This window comes from Saimiri boliviensis, chromosome 2 (genome assembly GCF_048565385.1).
Source record: "Saimiri boliviensis isolate mSaiBol1 chromosome 2, mSaiBol1.pri, whole genome shotgun sequence".
In the NCBI taxonomy this organism is placed as follows: Eukaryota; Metazoa; Chordata; class Mammalia; order Primates; family Cebidae; genus Saimiri; species Saimiri boliviensis.
This window is the reverse complement of record NC_133450.1, coordinates 86233526-86252679: the sequence shown is the minus strand read 5'-3', so window position 1 is coordinate 86252679 and position 19154 is coordinate 86233526. Positions and strand designations below refer to the sequence as shown.

Here is a 19154-nt window from a genome sequence, read left to right as displayed (position 1 = left end):
GGCTGGAGTGCAATGGCGCGATCTCGGCTCACCGCAACCTCTGCCTCCTGGGCTCAGGCAGTTCTCCTGCCTCAGCCTCCTGAGTAGCTGGGATTACAGGCACGCGCCACCATGCCCAGCTAATGTTTTGTGTTTTTAGTAGAGACGGGGTTTCACCATGTTGACAAGGATGGTCTCAATCTCTTGACCTCGTGATCCACCCACCTCGGCCTCCCAAAGTGCTGGGATTACAGGCTTGAGCCACCGCGCCCGGCCCAGATTTTCTTCTTAAATATTTTATACTCTATATCATCCCCTTTAGTGGTTGTTCTCAATGACTAAGTAGTAGGCAGATTTGTTATATTGTAGGATGCTGGATTTTTGTGGGAAATTTGTTTTCTCTCAGTCCTCATGTTTATGTGAAAGTATGTGATATATCAGGGACTGTCTATTGTAATTTCCCTTCTCTTGTTCTCAGATACCATGTTGTGTTCTTTTTTTTTTTTCTTTTTGAAACAGGGTCTGTCTCTGTTGCCCAGGCTAGGGTATAGTGGTGATATCTCGGTTAACTGCAACCCTTGCCTCCTGGGCTCAAGCCATCCTCTTACCTTAGCCTTCTAAGTAGCTGGTACTACAGGCATACAATACACCACCATGTCTGGCTAATTTTTGAGGTTTTTTTTTGGTAGAGATAGGGTTTTGTCCTGTTGCCCAGGTTGCCTTGGCCTTCCAAAGTGCTGGGATTACACATGTGAGCCACCGTGCCTGGCCATTCCTGTCTTAACCATTATGTACTTTGTAATACCAGCATACTGTAATTTCAACAGAAATTTTGCCTAGGTGGTTTTTGTAAAATGCAGGTTAATATTGTTTATGTCTTGATGCTATATGTTGGAATATTACTGTATCACCTATATTGATATTGGTGAAAATTAGAATAAATATCTGTCTTAGAGTTAACCAAAGCTATTAATGTAGCATGAGAAAAACGTCATTGCAAGATTGTATAGTAATGATCCCTTTTGTAGCTTATAGTGTAATTCTTATATTGTATACATATTTTAATTTATGCCTTTTGTTTGTACCTGCCATTGAAGAGAAGCATAATGGATCATTCCATTCTGTCTTCTTCCTAATAGAATTTGTGGGAATTTTCTGAAACACCCTTTCGAAGTGATAATTAAAAAAAAAAAACAAAACAAGTTGGCTGGGCAAGGTGGTTAATGCCTGTAATCCCAGCACTTTGGGAGGCCGAGGCAGGTGGATCACCTGAGTTCAAGAGTTTGAGACCAGTCCTACCAACGTGGAGAAACCCCATCTCTACTAAAAATACGAAATTAGCCGGGCGAGGTGATGCATGCCTGTAATCCCAGCTACTCAGTGGATGGGGAGGGGAGGCAGGATAATTGCTTGAACTGGGAGGTGGAGATTGTGGTGAGCTAAGATCTCACCATTGCACTCTAGCCTAGGCAACAGGAACAAAATTTCATCTCAAAAAAATAAAAAATAAAAAACCGTCTGAGACCTCTTATTTAAAACAATTGTCTGTTATGATATTCTTTATCTTTTTGGTATGAAGTATATATACACTATTATATTGAGTTATTTTTGTTATTGTATGTATATGTACGTTTAAACTTTTTCATTCTTCATATCTTGTTTTCCAGATTATGTACTTTGGGGCAGGCATCTTGTCTTTATTTTCTGGTTTTCTCACCACTTTGCTAACTTGACTGTCATTGATAGAGTTGGTAGTTCACAGCCACCAACTTTGCATTTCAGTAGGAAGCCACCTAGTAAAGAATTACATGATTTTAGATATGTATTGGAATAGCTGTAAACTGAGTAGAGGAGTAGTGTGGTTACTTCAGACTAACTGATTTTCCTTCTGACTTGACATGAAATCCAGAGATTTTTTCTGAGCTTCAGTTTTCTCATTAGTAAACCCTTGAATTTTAGGCAAGATAAGGTTTAAGCTGTTTCCTGCTTTAAAATTCTACAAAATATTATACTAAGTTTAAAACATGAAAATACTATCTAGTCAGTAATAAACTGTATTTTTCTGCCTGTGTATTTATTTAGGTACATCAGTCTGTACATCAAAAATGATTTTTATCTAATACGTGATTTGTATATAGTATAGAAGAAACCAAAAACTTTAAGTGCAGTGTAATTGTTTGAAGAATATATGTTTGTTTTTTTCTGGATTGACAAGGTAATTCTTCGTGTAGCCTTAACAGTAAGTTTCCAAACTGTTTAAACAAATGATTACATATTTGGTTGGAAGTTTTCTTTGTGGTTTGGGATTTGAGTTCTCCCTACTCTTGAAATATGAAGGTTTCAAGAATATGGCCCAGGTAACCTGTAAAAGGCATAAATATTCTCTTCACTGGTTTTTTTGTTTTTTGGAGATGGAGTTTTGCTCTGTCACCAAGGCTGGAATGCAGACGCACAATCTTGGCTCACTACAGCCTCTGCCTCCCAGGTTCAAGGGATTCTGCTGCCTCACCTCAGCCTCCTGAGCAGCTGGAACTACAGGCGCATGCCACCATGCCTAACTAATTTTGTATTTTCAGTAGAGACGGGGTTTCACCGTATTGACAAGGCTGGTCTCGAGCTCCTGACCTTGTGATCCATCTGCCTCAGCTTCCTAAAGTGCTGGGATTACAGGAGTGAGCCACTGCACTTGCCCTTCGCTGGTTTTTTTTTTTTTTTTTTGAGACGGAGTTTCGCTCTTGTTACCCAGGCTGGAGTGCAATGGCGCGATCTCGGCTCACCGCAACCTCCGCCTCCTGGGTTCAGGCAATTCTCCTGCCTCAGCCTCCTAAGTAGCTGGGATTATAGGCACGTGCCACCATGTCCAGCTAATTTTTTGTATTTTTAGTAGAGACGGGGTTTCACCATGTTGACCAAGATGGTCTCGATCTCTTGACCTCATGATCCACCCACCTCAGCCTCCCAAAGTGCTGGGATTACAGGCTTGAGCCACCGTGCCCGGCCTTCGCTGGTTCTTAACTGGAGTTGAGTTAGCCTGGAGATGTCTTGGACTTTATCTCTGTTACATCATGAGTCAGGTAGCAGAAACCTAGGGCAGTTTTAAATCTGTAGACAAACCAGCAAACTTAGAGAAGCAGAGGTAAGAATCTACGATGCACAAATAGATGCCTGGTCATAAAGAAGAGCTAGGGAATAAATTTAAATGATATAAAAATGCTATTGTTATGGATGGGTAAAAACAAAATTTTTAAAAATACTGATGGTAGTTAAATCTCTCCTAAAAAAAATTGAGCAAAAATTCCTGAAGGAAAATAGTATTTATTTAGTCCATACTTCGTGTTAGGTATAGTGCAACATACATTAGTTAGTTTAGATACATTTTACACTGCTTTTTATCTCTGTATTGGATTTTCTAGGGTATGGTATTCTTTATTCTGCCTGTTTCGTCTTTATACAGAAATTAAAATCCCAAGAAAGCTGTATGTAAAGAAATTTGAAGGAATAATGGCTACTTGAATTACTTACTGAAGCATAAGAAATAGGAAGAGCTGATCTGTGTTCATGTTATTTTCATATGACTAAAAGAAACTGTAATATTTCTGACAAGGGTATATGAATTTTATGTGATTAAAGGTTATTAGCTGATCATTGCTTTGAGTTTAACGTCTTATATATAATTTTAATAGGAAATATCAATTTTATTTTGCATTTTTTTTTGAGATGGAGTCTCACTTTGTCACCAGGCTGGAGTGCAGTGACACGATCTTGGCTCACTGCAACTTCTGCCTCCTGGGTTCAAAACAATTCTCCTGCCTCAGCCTCCCGAGTAGCCTTGCTAGAGGTGAATGCCACCACGCCCAGCTAATTTTTGTATTTTTAGTAGAGACGGGGTTTCATCACATTGGCCAGGATGGTCTCAATCTCCTGACCTTGTGATCCACCCTTCACTGTTTTTTTTTTGTTTTTTTTTGAGATGGAGTCTTGTTCTGTCACCAAGGCTGAAATGCAGAGGCACTGTCTTGGCTCACTACAGCCTCTGCCTCCTGGGTTCAAGGGATTCTCCTGCCTCACCTCAGTCTCCGAGCAGCTGGGACTATAGGTACTTGCCACAATGCCCAACTAATTTTGTATTTTCAGTAGAGATGGTGTTTCACCATATTGGCCAGGCTTGTCTCGAGCTCCTGATCTTGTGATCCACCTGCCTCAGTTTCCCAAAGTGCTGGGATTACAGGAGTAATATATTATAAAATAATAAAAGGAACTAAACTTGCTAAAAGAAACATAGTAAAAAGTGGACAGAGTTTAGCCATAGTCTTGAAAGTAGCTCAAGCATTAAATATCAAAGAGTTTTTTGTAGTAATGTTATAAAGTACAGTTTTCAGTGAAAGTCAAATTAGATTATAATTTTCATTTCTATGTCTTACTTACATTTGTTTATATTTTAAAAGGTGACTTGCTGGAGGCTAATGATGTTACATTAAGACTACTACAACACTCAGCATGTGTTAGCTTGACTTTTCATGTGCTTGAGAGGCATTCTTGATACGGTAGTAAGAGCAATATGCAGCAACTAAATGCTAGAGTTCTAGTCCTAATTTTAGTCGTATGACCTTGAGTCATACCCTTTGATTAAAATATTTATAGTATCTCCTTTGTACTGTTACTTTGAGGGTAAGATACAGTAATATATGTAAAAGTGCTCTGAAAACTGCAAGCCTTCATACTTTATACATTTTACATTTAAGAAGAATGCTGTAATCTCATCATTATCTTCACATACCATCATCCCACCCACATCCCTTGAGACTTTAACCATTATGAAAAATAGCGACACAATTTGATTTTATACCCCAGCTTTTTGGAATGCAGTGGTTTTTAAAAATTTATTTTTATTGCAGTAAAGTAACATTAAAATTACTATTTTAACCATTTTTAAGTGGTTAAAGCAAGGTTTTTGCCCTCAGATTTCTCCCTCTCTGTTGCCAAAGTTCATTAGTTGGGGCTTTATGTCCCATTATGGCATTAGTTAAAAGAATGCATTAAATGGCGTTAAGTACATGCACAATATTATGCAACCATCACCATATTCATCATCACAAACAGAAAGTATGTACTCATTAAAACAGTTACTAACAATTTTTCTCTCCCTCCGTTCTCTGCCAACCAACTATTTTGTCTGTCCTAATGAGTTTGCTATGCTAGGTACCTCATATACTTGCAATCATGGAATATTTATGACTGATTTATTCCACTTACTGTATTAGTCCATTCTCACATTGCTAGAAAGAACTACCTGAGGATGTGAGGGCAATCTTCAGGGTTGATTCAGCTGTTCTGGCTGACTAGACAGGTGTCCCCTTCCTCCCTCACTGCTCCATGTGCATCATTCCTGAAGCTACATGCTCGTTTGAAAAGGAAGGCCATCCCCAATAGAGGAGGACTGGTCTTTGGTCAAGGGTGTATGAGTAGCTGTGCTCCCATGCTAGAACCTCCAAGCAAGCTATCAAGAACTACCTGAAACTGGATAATTTATAAAGAAAAGAAGTTTAGTTGGCTCATGGTTCTGCAGGCTGTACAGGAGGCATGGCTGGGGAGGCCTCAAGAAACTTAAAATCATAGCAGAAGGAGAAGGGGAAGCAGGGACAGTCTTCACATGGTGATGGGAGAGGGAGGGAGAGAGACAGAGACAGAGAGAGAGAGAGAGAGAGAGAGAGAGAGAAGGGAGGATTGCATGCTTTCCAACAATCAGATCTCATGAGAACCCACTGACTGTCACAAGAACAGTAAGAGGGACATCTGCCCCCATGATGCAATCACTTCCCACCAAGTCTCCCTGCAACACTGGGAATTGCAGTTCAGCATGAGATTTGGGTGGGGACACGGAGCTAAACCATATCACTCACTATAATGTCTGACTGACTTAACTTACAATGTTTTCAGGGTTCATCCATGATGTAGCAAGAATCAAAGTTTGATTACTTTTTAGGGCTGAAAAATGTTTATTGTATGTATACATACAGACTTTAAAAATACTCATCTCTGAACATTTGGGTTTTCATTTTTTGGCTACTGTGAAAAATGTTGCTGTGAACACTGATGTGCAGCTGTTTGAGTTTCTGCTTTAAGTTTCTTTGGGTGTATACCTACAAGTGGAATTGTTGAATGATATGGTAATTCTGTGTTTTTTTTGTTTGTTTGTTTTCCTTCCTTGCTTCCTTCCTTCCTTTCCTTCTTTCCTTCTTTCTTTACTTCTTTCTTTTTCTTTTCTTTCTTCTTTCCTTCCTTCCTTCCTTCCTTCCTTCCTTCCTTCCTTTTCTTTCTTCCTTTCTTTCCCTTCTTTTCTTTCCTTTCTGGACCACCAAATTGTTTTGGTGGAATACAGTGATCTTTTTAAGGCAACATATCCTGCAGTTTTTCTGACTGTTGATCTGAAGTATAAACAATTAATCTGGGTATGTTTTCAGATAGCTTTTTATTGAGGCCTTGTTAAAAACTGAAAAGGTAGTAGGTGGTTGGGTTGTTCCTATCAGCTACCTTTTATTATTATTTCATAATATGTCATCCAACAGGAATATTGCAAATAATTTGCTTTTTTTTTTGAGAGACAGAGTCTCACTCTGTCACCAGGCTGGAGTGCAGTGGCACAGTCTTGGCTCACCACAACCTCCACCTCCCGGGTTCAAGCAGTTCTCCCACCTCAGCCTCCTGAGTAGCTGGAACTACAGGTGCATATCACCACACCCAGCTAATTTTTTTATTTTTTTAATAGACAGGGTTTTACCATGTTGGCCAGGATGGTCTCACTGTCTTGACCTTGTGATCTGCCTGCCTGAGCTTCCCAAAGTGCTGGGATTACAGGCATGAACCACCCATAAAGATGTGAACTGTCAAACAGATTATAGTAGAATTAAAATTAGTTATAATCCAGGGGCTTGGTTAATGGAATAAATTATGTCAAATTCCTGATTATTCATTGTGGTTTACTATTTTATAGGTAGTGACAATCTTTAATCATTCTGGCTTCTTTCTGCTATTTACCTGCCTGCTAGACTCTCTCTCATTCCTTCTTCTGTTCATGTATGTTTTAGATGCAAGTTAATTTTGATGTTAATAGAAGCAGTGAATTTTGTTATGTGATTTAAATTTGATTTTTAAATGATCTATACTGCTACTTGACTGCATATATAATTGAGAACTGATTTTATATATGGTCATAATCCAATTTAAATCAATACTGGGAATGTTTTGTATATCAGACATGATTTTTCTTAGACATGATTTTATTTTTAAAAATTTAAAGTAAATGCACAATAATTATGGGGCACACGTGTTATTTTGTTACATACATACAATGCGTAATCAAGTGATATTTGGGGTGTCTATATCTCAGGTATTCATTATTTCTATGTGTTAGGACATTTCAAGTCTTCTTTTTTTAAGCTATTATGAAATATACAATATATTATTGTTAGCTATAGTCACCCTGCTCTGCTCTGAAACATTCAGAGTTATTCCTTTGATTTAATTCTATGTTTGTACCCATTAACAACCTCTCTTCATCTCCCCTCAAGCTCCACCCACACACTCTTCCCAGCCACTGGTATCTGTCTTTGTGCTGTCTGTCTTCATGAGATCAACTTATTAATTTAATCTCACCTATAGGAGTGAGAATATGCGATGTTTGTTTTTTGTGCCTGGCTTATTTCACTCATCATAAAGACCTTCAGTTCCATCTGTGTTGCTGCAAATGATGAGATTTCTTTTTCTTTTTGAAACAGAATCTCCCTCTATTGCCCAGGCTGGAGTACAATGCCATGATCTTGGCTCTCTGCAATTTCTGCCTCCTGGGTTCAAGCAATTCTGCCTCAGCCTCCCGAGTAGCTGGGATTAGAGGTGTGTGCCGCCATGCCCAGCTAATTTTTGTATTTTTAGTACAGCTGGGGTTTTGCTGTGTTGGCCAGGCTGGTTTCAATCTCCTGGCCTCAAGAGATCTGCCTACTTTGGCTTCCCAAAGTGCTGGGGTTACAGGCTTAATCACATCTGGCCTTACTGTTACTGTTTTTTAATGATCAAATGATACTCCACTGTGTATATATGCTACATTTTCTTTAAATATTTATGCGTGTTTGACAGTTAATTCCATATCTTGGCTATTGTAAATAGTCTTGCACTAAATATGAGAGGGCAGATATCCCTTAGACATACTGATTTCTTTTCCGTTGGATAAACACCCAGTATTGGGATTGCTGTATCATGTTGTAATTCTGTTTTGGTTTTTTGAGAAATCTCTATCCTGTTTTCCATAGTGGCTGTACTAATTTACATTACTACCAACAGTATAGAAGAATTACTGTTGCTTCATATTCTCTCTAGCATCTGTTATTTATTAATAACAGCCATTCTAACTGGGGTAGGATGATATCTTATGGTTTTGATTTGCATTTCCCTGATGATGAGTGATGTTGACCATTGTTTTTTATACCTTTTGGCCATTACTGTGTCTTTTCATCCTTATTTTTTCATCTCAAAGGACACAAACCAGCATTTCTGTGTCTTTTGAGAAATGTTTGTTCATGTCCTTTGGCTACTTTTTAATTGGATTTTTAAAAAACTGTTGAGTTATTTGAGTTCCTTTTGTATTCTGGATATTCGTCCCTTGTTGGATGAATAGTTTGCAAATATTTTCTTCTGTTCAACAGGCTATCTCTATTTTTTTCTTGATTAGCAACTGGCCATTGATTTTCTTTATCCTTTCAGAAAACAAACTTTTGGTTTTGTTGATCCTTATTATTGATTTTTGAGTATCTATTTGGTTGAATTCTGCCCTTTTTTTTTTTTTTTCTTGAGACGGAGTTTCGCTCTTGTTACCCAGGCTGGAATGCAATGGTGCGATCTCAGCTCACCTCAACCTCCGCCTCCTGGGTTCAGGCAATTCTCCTGCCTCAGCCTCCTGAGTAGCCGGGATTACAGGCATGCGCCACCATGCCCAGCTAATTTTTTGTATTTTTAGTAGAGACAGGGTTTCACCATGTTGACCAGGATGGTCTCGATCTCTTGACCTCATGATCCACCCGCCTCGGCCTCCCAAAGTGCTGGAATTACAGGCGTGAGCCACCACGCCCGGCCCCTGCTTTTTTAAATTTTATTTATTTATTTATTTATTTATTTATTTTTTGAGACGAAGTTTCACTCTTGTTACACAGGCTGGAGTGCAATGGCGCGATCTCGGCTTACCGCAACCTCCACCTCCTGGGTACAGGCAATTCTCCTGCCTCAGCCTCCTGAGTAGCTCGGATTACAGGCATGTGCCACCATGCCCAGCTACTTTTTTTTTTGTATTTTTAGTAGAGACGGGGTTTCACCATATTGCCGGTCTCGATCTCTTGACCTCGTGATCCACCCGCCTCAGCCTCCCAAAGTGCTGGGATTACAGACTTGAGCCACCGCGCCCGGCTCCTTTTTTTTTTTAAGTTGGAATTTTGTTCTGTCACCCCAGGCTGGAATGCACTGGCATAATCATAGCTCACTGCAACCTAGAGCTCCTGGGCTCAAGCAGTCCTCCTCCCTCAGCCTCTCAAGTAACTGGAAACTGCAGGGCTATGGGCTGTAATTGTTATATTTTTTTAGAGATGGGGTCTTGCTATGTTGCTCACGCTGGTCTTAAACTTCTAGCCTCAAGTGATATTCCCACCTCATCCTCTCAGGGTGCTATGCTTTCAGGCATTGAGTCACCGTGCCTAGCTCCTTGATTTTTTTTGTTTTTTTGAGATGAAGTTTCACTCTGTAGCCCAGGTTAGAGTGTAGTGGTGTAATCTTGGCTCACCGCATTCTCCACCTCCCGGGTTTAAGCAATGCACCTGCCTGACCCACCCGAATAGCTGGAATTACAGCGTGCACCACTACACCTGGCTTCTTCATTTTTTTTTTTAACACAGGAAATGGGCCATGTATTTGTTCCAGAACGTATATTTCAGTGGTACTGGAGCACAGAGCAGGAAGCAGAGCAGTGTGACATGAGGCTGGAAAGGTGGGTGGGACCGGCCTCCAGGGGCTGCAGATGAGGCTGAGGGGCTGGGACCACGTCCTGCAGTGGGGTCTGCAGTGGGGAATGGGCTGCGGTCCAGGAGGTCCAGAAGAGGCTGACAGTGAGCTGGCTGGAAGCCAGGGGCTCAGGGACGCCTGGGCTCCTGGTATCAGGGTTCGCCGGCTCCACTGAGGATTCCCTACCTCTGGCACCCAGCTGTAGAGAGGACGCTGTCTTCGAGGTATCACTGGTCCCACAAAAGGTAGGGGAAGGTCTCGAGGGACCACCCCATGCCCTTGTTAATCAACCAGAAGCTTGGCCCGGACTTCTTGATTTTTATTATTATATTATTCTCTTTTAGTAATTTTGGGTTTGGTTTTTTCTTGCTTTACTAGTTCTTTGAGGTGTATCATTATATTGTTTATTTGAAATTTTTCCATATTTTCTGATGTAGGCATTTATTGCAGTAAATTTCTCTCTAAGCACTGCTTTTGTTGTGTCCTATAGATTTTGGTATGTTGTGTTTCAATTTTCATTTGTTTCAGGAAGATTTTTGATTTCTTCCTTAATTTCTTTCTTGATCCGTTTGTTGTCTTTAAGGAAAATGTTGTGTAATTTCCGTGTGTTCATACAGTTTCCAAAGTTGTTCTTGTTATTTGTTTCTAGTTTTATTTCATTGTAGTCTGACTTGATATGATTTCTGTTTTAAAAAAGTTTGTTGAGACTTGTTTTGTTTCCTAACATATGGTCTGTCCTGGAGAGTATTTCATGTGCTGATGAGAAGAATGTTGTGCGCTCTGTACCTGTTGTATGAAATCTTCTGTAAATGTCTTTTAGGCCCATTTGGCCCACTGTGCAGTTTAAATCCAGTGATTTTTAAATTTTCTGTCTAGATGATCTGTTTAATGCTGAGAGTGGGGTGTTGAAGTCTACCAACTCTTAAGGTATTGCAGTTGATCCCTCCCTTTAGATCTAATAATATTTGCATTTTTTAATGGGTTCTCTGTTGTTGGGTGCATATATATAGTTAGAATTGTTCTATCCTCTTGCTGAATTGATCCATTCATACATAATAATAACTTTCTTTGTCTTTTTTTTTTTTTTTTTTTTTTTTTTTTTTACTTTTTTTGACTTAACGTCTGTTTTATCTTATGTAAGTGTAGCCACTTCTGCTCATTTTTGGTTTCCATTTCCATGGAATATTTTTTTCCATCTCTTTACTTTCAGTCTGTATGTGTCTTTACAGGTAAGATGAGTTTCCTGTGGGCAGCATATAGTTGGATCATGTTTCTTTTATCCACTTAGCCAATATTTATCTTTTAAGTGGAAAGTTTAATCTTTTTACAGTCAAGGTATATGAGGGCTTATTCCTGCTGTTTTATTAATTTCTGGTTGTTTTATATATTTTTTGGTTTTCTTTGACTTTTTTTGAGATGCGCTCTTGCTCTGTTGCCCAGGCTGGAGTGTAGTGGTGCAGTCACAAATGGATCACTGTAGCCTTAACCTCCTAGGCTCAGGTGGTCCTCCCACGCTCAGGTGGTCCTCCCACGCTCAGGTGGTCCTCCTACCTCAACCTCCCATAGTTGGAACTAAAGGTGTACACCACCATGCCTGGCTAATTTTTAAAATTTTTTGTAGAATGGGGTTTTGCCATGTTGCTCAGGTTGGTCTCAAACTCCTGGGTTCAAGTGACCTGCCTATTTTGGCCTTCCAAAGTACTAAGATTACAGATGTGAGCCACTGTGCCCAGTCTGTCTATTCTTTGTTCCTTTGGTGGTTTTCTGTAGTGATAACATTTGACTTCTTTTTCTCATTTGTGTATCTGCTCTACCAGTTAGCTTTATACTTCTGTGTTTACATGATGGTGATCATCATCTTTTTGCTTCCAGATGCAGAATTTCCTTGAGCATTTCTTGTACACTTGGTCTAGTTGTGACAAATTGCCTGTTTTTGCTTGTGTGGTAAACTTTCCTTCATTTCTGAAAGATATTTTTCCTGGTTGTATTCTTGACTGCCAGGTACTTTTTCTTTTGGCACTTTGAATGTATCACTTCATTTTCTCCTGGCCTGTAAGGTTTCTGCTGAGAAATCTGCTGTTAGTCTGAGGGTTCCCTTGTAAGTGACCAGATGCTTTTCTGTTACTGTTTTTAGAATTCTCTCTTCATCTTTGACATTTTACAGTTTGGCTCTAATGTACATTGGCAAAGACCTTTTTGAGTTGTATCTATTTGAGGGTTTCTGAGATTCCTATATCTGGATGTCTAAATTGCTTTCTAGACTTGGAAAGTTTTCAGCTCTTATTTTGTTAAATAGGCTTTCTATCCCTTTTGTTTTTTCTTCACCTTCTGGGGCACCGAAAATTTGAATATTTGGTCACTTTATGGTGTCTATATGTCATATATGCTGTGTTTATTCTTCTTCATTTTTATGTTATTGTATATTTCAAAATACCTGTCTTAAAGTTCTTAAAATCTTTCTTCTGCTTAATCTAGTCTGTTGTTGAAGCTTTTGAAAGTATCTTGTGTTTTATTCAATGAATTCTTTACTTCCAGAATTTTCATTTGATTCTTTTTTATGATAACTATTTTTTTTTTTTTTTTTTTTTTTTGAGACAAGGTCTCACTCCGTTGCCCAGGCTAGAGTGCATTGGTGCAGTCTTGGCTCCCTGTAACCTCTTCTTTCCTGGCTGATGTGATCCTCCCATCTCAGCCTCCCGAGTAATTGGGACTATGGGTGCATGCCACCACACTGGGTTAATTTTTTTATTTTTATTTTTATAGAGATGGGGTTTTGCCATGTGGCCCAGGCTGGTCTTGAACTCCTGGGTTCAATCGATCTGCTTGCCTCAGCCTTCCACAGTGCTGGGATTACACATGTGAGCCAGGCCCTGTGATACCTGTCTTTTTGGTAAATTTCTCATTCATACTCTGAATTCTATGATTTCTTGCTGTTGTGTCTCTGTACTGTATCTCACTTAGCTTTTTAAATATTATTTTGAATTCTTTTTCTGGGATCTCATAAATTTCTTTTTCATTGGAATCTATTGCTGCAGAATTATTGTGTTACTTTAGAAGTCATATTTCCTTGCTTTATCATGTTTCTTGGGTCTTTACGTTGAAATCTGCACATATGGTGTAATAGTCACTTCTTCCAGTTTTTTGAATTTGCTTTCTTAGGGGACAGCTTTTTCCTCAGAATGTATTTATGATGTTGGGTGGGTAGGGCGTTTTGGCATTGATCTGGGTGTACACATGGTATAGTCTCTGTATAAATTATTTGGCTGTGTACAGTGTTAGTAATGCCTCTGATTTTCTCAGTGATGTAGGGTTTGGTTTGTTAGTGGAGTCTATGATGAGGCTTAGCTGGGGACAAGGACACCAGGTGGGCCTGTTTTTGGGCCTCAGGGTAACATATGCTGCCACTGGTGTTAGCAGTTCTGGGTGGGCTAATTCTTGGGCCTCCAGGTAACTAACTTGAGTGTTGGTAGGGGCAGTGGTTGGCTAATTGAATGGGGAGATTCTCAGGCTGCTGGGCAGCGCATGTGGCATGATTGATGGTGGGAAAACCCTCTGTTTTCCAGGTGATTTGTTTTGATATCTGCAGTGCTGATACCTGCAGTGGCTGGGCAGGTCAGTCCCCAGGCCTGCATGTGGTTGGGGGCCAGCTGTGGTATGTAATGACAGGTTGGGTGCACTAAAGCTCTGGCCCCTAGGAGAAGTGTTCACATGTTAATGGTGGTGGAGGAGGCTGGGTAGAACTGTACTCAGGCCCCCTACTGATGTGTATGGGTGTTGGCTGAGATAGGCAGGGGCAGGGTGATCCCCATGGCCCCAGTGGAGTGCTCTAGTGGGGCCCTGCTACTGGCTAGGGAAGAGTTGCTTTCAGTGGCACCAGACATGGGCATTCAGCTGATAAATAGGTCCTTGGGCCCCATGTAGCAGCTGTGGGTGGGATAGCCCTTCCTTAGGACACTTGTAAAGGTGTAGTAGCTCCACTACTTGGGGCAGTAGGGTCGCTTTCAGTGGTTTGTACTTCAGCACCAATGGCAGCAGCAAGCAGGAGTGGCTTTGGGTGGTGGGCCTCTATCAGTCTATCCTTAGGCCTCTTTGGGCACATGAAAAGGCGCAGCATCTCTGCTGCTGTGGGCAGTGGGGTCGCCCGTGGTTTACAGTTTGGCTTGGGGAAAGCATCTGATCACAACAGTGTCTGTAGGTGGCGGATGTCAGTGAACTTCAGGGATTTGGAGATGGAGGGGCTGTTTGGCCTCAGGGCAGGATACAATCTTTTTGGGACTTGGCTCTCGAAATGTGCTTTGCTGTAGCTGCTTAGGACTTAGGAGTGGAGGGGACTCTTCATGAGCTCCCTCAGTGGAGCAAGGTCATCATGTAGTCTCCAGGCAGCTCCCTTTGTCAGTATGAGATGGTTTTCTTCTTATGAAATCAGTATCGGCCAGGCGTGGTGGTTCATGCCTGTAATCCCAGCATTTTGTGAGGCCGAGGCGGGCAGATCACTTGAGGTTAGGAGTTCGAGAACAGCCTGGCCAACATGGTGAAACCTAGTCTCTACACAAGTCCAAAAATTAGCTGGACATGATGGTGGGTGCCTGTAATCCCAGGTACTTGGGAGGCTGAGGTGGAAGAATCACTTGAACTTGGGAGGCAGAGGTTGCAGTGAGCTGAGTTCGTGCTCTTGCATTCCAGCCTGGGTGAGAGAGGGCAAGACTCCTCAAAAAAAAAAAAAAAAAAAAAAAGAGAAATCAATAACAAGGTTTGAAGGTTGATAGGGGCCTACTTCAAGCATTCCTAACTTCTCTCTGTTATTTCTAAGTTGTTTTTCTAGCTTGTACTTAATAGATATATAAGCATTTCTTTGGGAAGGGCTTGTAGCATAGATTGTTCTTTTTTTTTTTTCTAAGACAGGGTCTCTATCACCCATACTGTAGTGCAGTGGCACAATCTTGGCTCACCACAACCTCTGCCTCCTGGGCTTAGGCGATTCTCCTGCCACAGCCTCCCAAAGTGCTGGGAGTAGCATGTGCCACTACTGCCTAGCTGATTTTTTTATTTTAATTTTTGAGACAGAGTTTCGCTCTTCTTGCCCAGGCTGAAGTGCAGTGGTGCAATCTGAGCTCACCGCAACCTCTGCCTCCCAGGTTCAAGCGATTCTCCTTCCTCAGCCTGTCAAGTAGCTGGGATTACAGGCATGCACCACTAAACCTGGCTAATTTTGTATTTTTAGTAAAGACAGGGTTTCACCATGTTGGTCAGGCTCGTCTCAAACTCCTGATCTCAGATGATCCACCCACCTTGGTCTCCCAAAGTGCTGGGATTACAGGTGTGAGCCACCACACCCCACATAATTTTTGTGTTTTTAATAGAGACAGGGTTTCACCATGTTGGGCAGGCTGGTCTTGAACTCCTGAACTCAAATGATCTATCTTCCTTGGCCTCCCAAAGTGCTGGGATTACAGGCATGAGCCACTGCGTCCGGCCAGAATGTTTTTATATTGAAACTTAAATGTCTTTTTGTAGCTTTGGCCCTCAATTTCTCCCCTCCCACCGCAATCTGGAATACTAGTGCTTTCACTTACAATGGTTTTAGGTACAATTTTGCTGAATAATAAATCTGAAATGATAAATATTCCTTTTAATGAAGATGCTGTTTTTGAAATAGTATTTTTATAGTAAATGTAAATGTAGATATTATAAGTTAATGTTTTTTTCAAAATAGTATCTTTTATAAAAATAATCTGTTTATAATCACATGTATGGTCTAGAAATTTCTATCAGTTTGCAAAAGTGATTTTACAAAAATACACAATAGGCAGTAAAAATTGAGGCAGGATACTTGTTTGTTCAGGAGAGTCTATTTTTAAGTTTGTGGGGTTCTCATTTAGAAGATGTATTTGGCTTTTTTGATTACTTACTGCAGTAGTTTGGGTCCTTATGGCTTTAAGGCAAAAGCCTGGAGTCCTTGTCACAGTACCCGAGAAGCCCTAGGAGTTTTTTGGCAAGAGGAATGTGAGTAGAGCCTCAAAATAAAAGGGTGCCCAGACTGACACGAAATTAAGGAAAAAAGAAAATACACAGTGTTTAAAAACGGACACAATTTTGAAGCTAGTAAATGTATGTTATTGACCCCTATTTACATAAAATATATTCATGTCAGGTATATAGTTGGAGTGCACTTTTGACAAATGTATATACTTAGGTAACTGCCATTGAAATGAAGATATAGAATGGTTTCATCATATCACAAAATTCCCTCATTACTTTTTACTGTTCGTCTACACCCTGGGCAACTCCTGATCTGCTTCCTATCGCTATAGACAGATTTTTACTGTTCCAGAATTACATATCAATGGAATTAGACTCTGTGCATTCTTTTTGTGTCTTAACCAAAGTGCATATTTTCAGTAGTTGGCTTTTTTTTTATTGCTGTGTAGTTTGACATTATATGAATACATCTTTATTTCTCTTTACTTACTGATATTTAGGCTATATTCAATTTTTGGCTATTATAAATAAAGCTGCTGTGGACATTTGTGTTCACTTGTTTGTGGTTATGCTTTATGTTTTCTTTTTTCTTTGCGTGGAATTACTGAGTCATAAGGTTTTGTTTGTTTGTTTGTTTTTGTTTTGAGATGGAATCTTGTTCTCCCAGGCTGGAGCGCAGTGTCGAGATCTTGGCTCACTGCAGCCTCCTCCTCCCAGGTTCAAGCAGTTCTCTTGCCTCAGCCTCCCAAATCTTTGAGATTACAGGAACCTACCCCCACACCTGGCAAGTTGTTTTATGATTAGTAGAGAAGTGGTTTCACCATGCTGGTCAGGCTGGTTTCAAACTCCTGACCTTCAGTGATCCGCCTGTCTCGGCCTCCCACAATGCTGGGATTATAGGCATGAGCCACTGTGTCTGGCCTGGTTTTTATGTTTGACTTTATCAGAAAGTGCTAAACAGTTTTCCAGAGTGATGATGCCATTTTGCATTTCCATTAGCAACGTATGTGTTCCAGGTACTCAACATCCTACTAATTTTTGGAGATGTTATTCTACCAAAGGATATGTGATAATATATTATTCTAGTTTTAATTTACATTTCTCTGTTGACTAATGATGTTATCTAGGTTTCCATATGCTTGTTTGCCACTTGCATATCTTTGTGAAGTATTTTTTTACATTGTTGGCTGTCTTTGAATGATTGTCTTATTGATTTGTAAAAAGTTTTGAAAAAGATATTCAGAATATAAGTTCTTTTTCAGACCATATGTATTGCAGATGTTTTCTCCCAGACTGTGGCTTGCTTTTAATTTTTTTACTATTTCTCAGTGAGCAGAAAGTTTAAAAAATACATATTTTTTTAACTCCAAGTTTTGCTCTGTCTTCAGGCTGGAGTGCAGTGGCTCGATCTTGGCTGACTGCAACTTCTGCCTCTCAGGTTAAGCAGTTCTCCTGCCTCAGCCTCCCAAGTAGGTGGGACTATAGGTGCATGCCACCATGCTCAGCTAGTTTTTGTATTTTTAGTACAGACAAAAATCCTTTTAATGAAAGAATATTTTTCTATTAAGGTTTTTCGCTTTTGTTTCTTAAGAGAGCATTGACTACCAAGGCCATGTCAGTTTTCTTCTAGATGTTATAGTTTTACATATAAGTCTGTATTCCAATTCAATTTAATTTTTTTAATGATAGAGGTAAGGGTCAAGGGTAATATTTTCACATATATATCAGTTTTTTAGCATCGTTTTTTGAAAAAAGTATTCTTCATTGAATTACCATGATTTATATGTTAAGACCTATTTGTATATTCTTAGGTCTTTCATTTCATTGACCTATTTATATTTTCATGTCACTGTTTGATTACTGTAGCTTTATGGTACATGTGGTAAGCAAGGTCCATTTAGGAGGCAGAATTTTTTTTTTTTTTTGAGACGGAGTTTCGCTCTTGTTACCCAGGCTGGAGTGCAATGGCGCCATCTCAGCTCACCGCAACCTCTGCCTCCTGGGTTCAGGCAATTCTCCTGCCTCAGCCTCCTCAGTAGCTAGGATTACAGGCATGTGCCATGATGCCCAGCTAATTTTTTGTATTTTTAGTAGAGACGGGGTTTCACCATGTTGACCAGGATGGTCTCGATCTCTTGACCTCGTGATCCACCCGCCTCGTCCTCCCAAAGTGCTGGGATTACAGGCTTGAGCCACCGCGCCCGGCTTAGGAGGCAGAATTTATACAGTATTTTGAAGAATGAAATTTTAATAGAAGAATTAGCTCTTGAGTCACCCCATGTAGCCTTGGTACTGCTTGCATTTTAGACATCCAGCCCTCTTTGCCCTCTAATGGCCTTTTTCCTTTTAAGATGCCTGAGGAGGTGTACCTTGGAGACGGGGAGGTAGACTTTTGCTTTTTAGGCAGAAATTGTCCAACTCATTTCTTTCATAAACAATACCTTCTATTCCAACAAGGAGATTTTCCTTCAGGAGTTGATCTTTAATACTTCTGATGGCCTAGACAAGACTCGTTCTGAGAGCCTGACAGACCCTTCATTGGACAGTGGTAAAGAACTGAAAATTGACATCAACACCAACCCTTAGGAATACATCCTGTCTTTGGTGGACACAGGCATTGGCATGACCAAGGCTAATCTCATAAATAATTTGGGAACCATTGCCAAGTCTGTTAATAAAGCATTTATGGAGGCTTTTCAGTCTGGTACAGACATCTCCACGATTGAGCAATTTAGTGTTGGCTTTTATTCTGCTTAGCTGGTGGCAAAGAAAGTAGTGATCACAAAGCACAATGACATTGAACAGTATTCCTGGGCATCTTCTGCCGGGAGGTCCTTCACTTTACATGTTGATCATGGTGAGCCCATTGGCAGAGATACCAAAGTGATCCTCCAGCTTAAAGAAGATCGGACAGAGTACTTAGAAGAGAGCTGTGTTAAAGAAGTAGTGAAGAGGGGGCCGGGCGCGGTGGCTCAAGCCTGTAATCCCAGCACTTTGGGAGGCCGAGGCCGGTGGATCACGAGATCAAGAGATCGAGACTATCCTGGTCAACATGGTGAAACCCCGTTTCTACTAAAAATACAAGAAATTAGCTGGGCATGGTGGCACGTGCCTGTAATCCCAGCTACTCAGGAGGCTGAGGCAGGAGAATTGCTTGA

The 19154-nt window shown here is 40.4% G+C and overlaps 1 protein-coding gene and 1 pseudogene across 1 annotated transcript in view; both read left to right on the top strand.

Annotated features, from left to right (window-relative positions):
* Positions 1 to 19154, top strand: part of ADAM10 (ADAM metallopeptidase domain 10) — a 157530-nt gene that overhangs the window by 43028 nt on the left and 95348 nt on the right. The window lies entirely within an intron of this gene.
* The window catches only part of LOC104651549 (heat shock protein HSP 90-beta-like), a 33944-nt pseudogene that overhangs the window by 6742 nt on the left and 8048 nt on the right, over positions 1 to 19154 (top strand).